The sequence below is a fragment of the Panthera uncia genome (genome assembly GCF_023721935.1).
Source record: "Panthera uncia isolate 11264 chromosome E2 unlocalized genomic scaffold, Puncia_PCG_1.0 HiC_scaffold_19, whole genome shotgun sequence".
Lineage (NCBI taxonomy): Eukaryota > Metazoa > Chordata > Mammalia > Carnivora > Felidae > Panthera > Panthera uncia.
The window spans coordinates 19,313,811-19,320,554 of record NW_026057588.1 but is presented as its reverse complement, the minus strand read 5'-3'; positions in this window follow the sequence as shown (position 1 = coordinate 19,320,554).

The following is a 6,744-nucleotide window of genomic DNA, read 5'->3' as shown; positions in this document are numbered from 1 at the left end:
AGCCGGGGGACACAGGAGGCTCAGGATGACTTCGGGCCATTCTGAAACCCACCTGAACACTTTCAAAGCATAAAATCGTACCAGCCCAAAGGCATCCACTTAAAAGCAGGCATATCCCCGAAGGTCTAAAAATGCCTGTGACGACAATAGCTTTGTTTTATTGAGTATTATGGATAACGGGACTATTTATAGGAGCCCGTTGACTGGTTTTAAAGTACAAGTCTCTTTATTTAACAAAAGCACATTAAGTACTAAATGTGATGCACCATGCCGTCTCACTAATTTATATTAAACAGCCTCTCTGTCTTTTAAACATCATATTGGAAAGCAAAATTAGATACAGGAAGACACGCTTCCTGTCCGAGCAATCCGGGTGCATTTTCTAGGAGATCCCCCAAATTCACCTAAGTCAGACTCGAAGACGTGCCTGGAATGAGCTTGAGCCTAAGCCCCCCGACGCTCCACAAAGCTAAGGCAATCGTTCGACAACCCAAGTTTTAAATGATGAGAAGGGCAAATCCTGACAAGCGGGAAAGGTGACACCTCAACTCCCAACGTTTCCCCAGATGAAGCCAATACGACCCTAAGGAGGCCTTTTCTTTTCAAGGAAACACGTCTTCCTCGAGAAGAGCCGTGCAGCCGATTAAGACATTTCCCAAGCATCTGCTAACCTACTTACAGGCATCATTGCTCCCTTGGGCCTTGGGACCCCTCCACCTTCCTGAACGGAGTAGCTGAATAGGTAAATGGGTTATATCAGGCCAGGAAATCAATGTGTATACTGTGTTCTCAGCCACAGATGAGCATGTCGAAGCCATTTTATTATAGCTCTAGGAGCCGTATTGATCCGGCTGTAACTACTCGGAGGTGGCCAGCAATCCAATGAGGATGCATCCTTCTGTCCATCCGGCCGCCTCTTTCCCCAAGTAGTGCTTGGAGAGTAAGTGTTTGCAGATTGGATTAATTTAACGTTTGCTTAATCAAAACTGACTGCCCTGGAACTTAAATGCTATTAATTACTAAGAGAATCCAGAACTAATCCTCTAACACCGTGAGGCCAGGGAGAAAGAGCAGCTCTGTGGAGAAGGGGGCACCCTTAAGGAAATTCTATGTGTCATGCTTTACAGATGTTCATTTCATCTGCTTCTCCACTTCCACCACCACCGTCCTCCCAGCCTCTTTCCCCCACAGCCTGCTAGAAAATACCTGCCGCTTTCGTTACCCTTCTTTGTGGTGCAGATGGCACGTGCTTTCCAAGTGCCGGCTGGACGCAGAGCCCCAGACGCTGACGTCGTGCAGTATTCGTCGGGTCCTGGTCAAAAGCCGCCCACCGTACCCTGTTGTCAGTCTAATTAGTGACGGAGGTGGATCTTTCCCAGAGCCCTTCTGAGACACTGGCTGTGCCTTATCCATCTGTGACCTCACCAGCACCTGCCACTGAGCCTGGTACATCACGGGCATCCACAGGTGTTGGCCGAACTGAGTTTGGGGAGGAGACAATGGTCCCTGTTCTGTTGACACCTCTCCAGGCACAGCATTTCCGGGGCACCTCCATCAAATCCTCCACCTTCCCTGCCCTCGGAAAGGCAGGAAAGTGGCCTTGGCACCAAAATCCAGCGCCTAGTTTGCTTACGGACTGAAGCCCACCGCAGGAGAAATGTGAGAGGGTGTGCCTGCCCCCAAACCTATCCCACTGCCTTGCAAAACGGTGGCCATGAACCTCAAAACACCATGCAGCTCTGTCAGAGGGCTAGCATGCCCCGGGAGGGATCCCGCGAACGCCCAAAACGTGCACGTTCCTGCAGCAATACCCGGAGCTTTTAACGAAAATCCCATGCATCTGCACTCTGGCCACCAGCACGTCACGTCTCTCGAACACCCTCACCGTTGGGAGCAGGTGGCCCCGCAGTCCACCACATCCGTGTATTGTGGGCAGAAAGCCTGCTCCTCTTCAAATACAGCAGGCCTGGGGAGCAGGCACCTTAAAGCAGAAAGCCTTCCTCCAGTAGTAAGGCATCTCAGCATCCCGCTGGGGGGCTTGCCACAATTATTACACGGGTCACCAGCTCATGTGCCTGCACGGCACAGTAAATGACCAAAGGAAAGGAAATAGGGCGTATGCAGCACAGAGTGGTGAGTCCACAGGAAATCACAGAGTACCTTCTCCAGGAAGGGCCACCGGTACGCGGCTCTTGCTGGCTGTCTCCCTGCAGAACACAGGCTCAGTGTGCACAAGTCTGCCTTCCGTGTGACCTCCCCCGACTGTGAAATGCTGGCGACCAGTGCAATTTAAGAACCTACACAGGTAATCCAAGCAAGGTCTGCAGCATAGTTAACAGCGTTGCGCCCTTGTCAGTTCCTGGTTTTGACAATGCACCGTGGTCACATAAGATCTCGTCGTTGGGGGGAGCTGGCGTAAGAATTCACAGGGACTGACACTGCTGTTTTTAGGCTTTTTGTGCATCTTAAATTATTTCAGAATAAAAAGCTAAACACACACAGAGTGCAATCCAAAACTGCATGCCTCAGCATGACACAGGTTTTCTCCTTTAAGTTTCTTGACATCCCGTGATCAAGTCCATCTGAGGCTAGGGGCAGCTGTGCCTCACAGGCAGGTGAGAGAAGGTCCCAAAGACCTGATATGTGAGCCCCACTTCTGGTCAACTAACCTGTTGACCCCTTGATGGAACCTGCCATAGATTCGGCTCACTAAACTCCCTCCCGTGGAGCCGTTTCCAGATTTCTAAAATTAAGTCACCACGGCTCCACGCAACGCCTACTAATTCATATGCATTTTGCACAAATAATTCTTATTTGATGAATAGAGCACGAGACTTACAATTCAGCCACGGTGTGGTAAATTACACTGGCCAGATTAACTGTATAGCGAACACGTCTCAAAACAATGATTTCACTTCAAGCTAAGGAGGAACAAGTGCCCTTTCCTTCATTTCTAAATTACATTTTCAATCATAAATATTGAAAATTATGTTTCTGATCACTGCTGTCACCCTGTGAGTACTGGCACATGAGCCCCACAGACACACGGGTTTTTACAAAAGGAAAGCAAGGGCCATTAGAACACCCAAACCACTTTGAGTTTTAAAGGGCTCATTCCCCCAGCCCACAAGATCATGAAAAGATGGCACCCTTTGGAGCTTGTCGAGGCAGAGCCTGGCGGTCCTGTTGGCACATCGGTTGTTAAACATGTGAAATGATTACTCTGGGTGCATTTTACCCACTATTATGCATGAGCTATTTCAAGTGGTTCACAGGTAGGCACCGTATAGCCATTACCCCAGAGATGCGGGCAGGCAAACAGCCTACCTTCCCCGTGGTAGACCCCTAAAACATCTGAGCTATAGGCAAAGGAACCTTTTTAATGCACAACGTGGGCTAGTAGCCTTATCTTCCTCTCAAATAGTAACAACAGTCAAGGCTCTAAGGATGGAGAGAGCCTTCAAAGGAAGAAAGAACGGGATGCTATGACTGCTTCTCTAGAATGGCAGGAAAGGGTCAGAGCTGGCCCCAGGGTTCTGGCTTGGGGAAGGGAAGAAACGCGGGACTGAGAAACAAGAGTCAGTTTAAGAGATGGTGGAGCCCGAGCTCACTTAGTTGCAGGTATTTGGAAATTAGCAGGAAAACAGTTTACCTACAGAGAAGAAACTAAGTATTGCCCTCAACCAAGGACTATATCCTTCAAGACATGCACCCCGGGGCCTCTAGATACAAACAACATTGGGTTTAACTCTTCTCTGGGTCCTCACACGTGCCAAGCGTGTGGATGAATCATCAACAGATTCTATCTGTCTTTCCCTCCCACTCACCTGCATCCAAAGCGTACTGACCAACGGGCCAAACCAAGGCAAAACTAAGCTATGGCAAAGTCACATGGAATCTTTCGTATCATAAAGATATACCCAGTAATACATTCCTTGCATTCCTGAACTGCAGAAGCCACCACCACCAAAGGTAGAAGTCTATCATTTTGAAGGATAAAGGTTTTTTGAGCATCAAGTTTTATAGACCCAACATGGCCGTCTTTGGAACGTAGCTCTCCTGTGGCCTGCCGTATTTCTTCGTGGTCACAGTGCTAGTATGGGGGCCAAGGGTTTTTTGCTGCAAGCAGGTGCCAGAGAGTTAATGCTCCCAGGACAGCGCTCTGCCAGTAGCATAGAAGTTGGTGGGTTAACACTCCAGCCATCTCCCCACTCAGTGGGAACACCCCTCGGGCTTGTTTTACACTCTCCTGGAGTTCCCATCTGACTGAGCCCCCACTGCCCAAAGCAGAAACCTGCTCATTAACCTAGCCGGCATCGGCTTCCTTCTCTTCCCTTTCCAGGCCAGAGACCAGGACTAACAACCTCCTCTATCAGCCAGAGTTCTCCAGAGAAACAGAACTAATAGGATATGTATGTATATATGGAGAGAGAAATTTATCGGCTTGTGGTATGGGCGCTGGCCAGTTCAAAATCTACAGGGTGGGCTGACAGGCTGGAGACTCAGGAAATACCCAGTGCTGCAGCTCAAGTTCAAAGGTCACCTGTTGGCAAAATTCTTTCTTGCTTGGGGGAGCTCAGTCTTTTGTTGTACCCAAGGCCTTCAACTGATTGGATGAGGCCCACCCACACTATGAATGGCAGTCTGCTTTATGCAAATTCCACACATTTAAATAGTAAAGATCCAGAAACATCCGGAATAATTTTTTTAATGTTGGTTTATTTTTGAGAGAGAGACAGAGCACGAGTGGGGGAGAGGCAGAGAGGGAGAGAGGAAGACACAGAAGTCGAAGCGGCCTCCAGGCTCCGAGCTGTCAGCACAGAGCCCGACATGGGGCTCGAACTCACGAGCAGTGAGATCATGACCTGAGCCAAAGTCGGACGCTTTACCAACCGAGCTACCCAGGCGCCCCCAGAATAACGTTTGAGCAAATATTTGGGCACTTTGCCCAGCCAAGTGAACACGTAAAATTAACCATCACACCTCCCTTCCCTACCTCTACCTGCCAGTGCGTCCTGGGATCACCAGTCGAATAAACAGCTTGCACTCCCATTCTTGTTAATGAGGTCGGCTTTGGGGGAAATCCATCTTGAAGACATTGTATTTTTTGGCACACTAGGATTTGGGGGGGGGGGCGGAAATGAAAGTTTATAAATTGTCAGACCTCTGTCAAAAGCCCGGTGTTCCATGAAGGAGCCTGGCCCCCGGTTTGGGAACTACTGAGTCACAGGTGGTGGAGTTCAGTGCCTAGAAAGGCCCCGGCAACCTCTGAGGGAATATAAACACAGATGTTTCCAAAGTCACCCATCAAAGGGGCGCCTGGGTGGCTCAGTCGGTTGAGCGGCCGACTTCGGCTCAGGTCATGATGACCTGTGAGTCATCTTGCGGTCTGTGAGTTCGAGCCCCGCGTCGGGCTCTGTGCTGACAGCTCGGAGCCTGGAGCCTGTTTCGGATTCTGTGCCTCCCTCTCTCTGACCCTCCCCCGTTCATGCTCTGTCTCTCTCTGTCTCAAAAATAAATAAACGTTGAAAAAAAAAGTTTAAAAAAAAAAAAAAGTCACCCATCATGATTTCAGAAAGACTGCAGCATTCCTAAAAGTGACACGGACACTGGAACAGGCTGTCCACGAAGCCCCTCCCCGGGGCTGCAGCCTCCTTACCTCTAAACCAGCCAGCAACCCCGGAGTGGGGCCAAGCCTCCTCCTGGAAATGCCCCACAGGGCCAAAGGCAGCAAACGACTCTGTTTTGAAACACCGCCTTTTTTCCAAGGGCTTACAATATTTTCACAAGAGAAAATACATTTTTTGACATCCCCCCAAAATACAGGATCGTATCCTATGTGGCACGATGAGACCCAGTGACTCATTGAAGTCACAATCACTGCAAAGTGCGATATTGTTGTCTTTGAACGAAAATTGCCAGAGGACTCGTGTTCCGTCGTCTCGAGAACCCTAGGCAGTCATTTGCCGCATCACGAGACCCAAATCATCTGAAGTCGGAGATCATCTCCTCCCCTTTGTATTTCATTAGCAGGGATCAGGTTAATAAAAAGTTTAAAAGTTGACTGCCTTCCCCCTGAGATTTATTTAGACCTCTCCGTGGGGATGAGCCAGGAATGGCAGCCGACACTCTCATTTCTCCAGAGCTCTCTCTGTCATCTCCCTCTGTGGTCCCTGAAGTCTGCCAATTAAAGACCTCCTAGATGACATTCCGCCGCTGAAGTTATGCACACATAAATCATTGTAATAAGAGAAGATTGTTATGTTAACCTCCGTCATGCAACCCTTTTCCTTTTGTGAGAAATATGGAGAACATTCATTCGTCTGGCACAAAGGAAGCTATTTCCCAACAGATGCCGGGGGACTCGAGGGGATGGTGCCCCTTCCTCGTGGTTAGGGAGGCGGTGCCTCGTGCACCAGCAGGCATCACTCAACTCCTAACGCAGAGCCACGAGGCCCGTAAACCGGCCAGCAATGCATCGGAGACGGGATGCCGCTTCTATCCAAAGGCACATTTTTCCATGTTTAACCAAGCAAAACCGAGACACTACGGAGCACGTGGTCTCAAAGGTCAGTTCTCGAGGAGACCGGTTCTGGGAAGGAGAGCCGTGTACTTTCTACAGCTGTGGGAGGGTCCGCCAAGGTGCTGTGCAGCCGCTGTGACTTCCACTCTGGCGTGGGAGATTGCATCCTCCGGGCGGGGGGAGGCCCTGCGAGCAGGCGACAGCAGGAGCGGTGGCCCGGA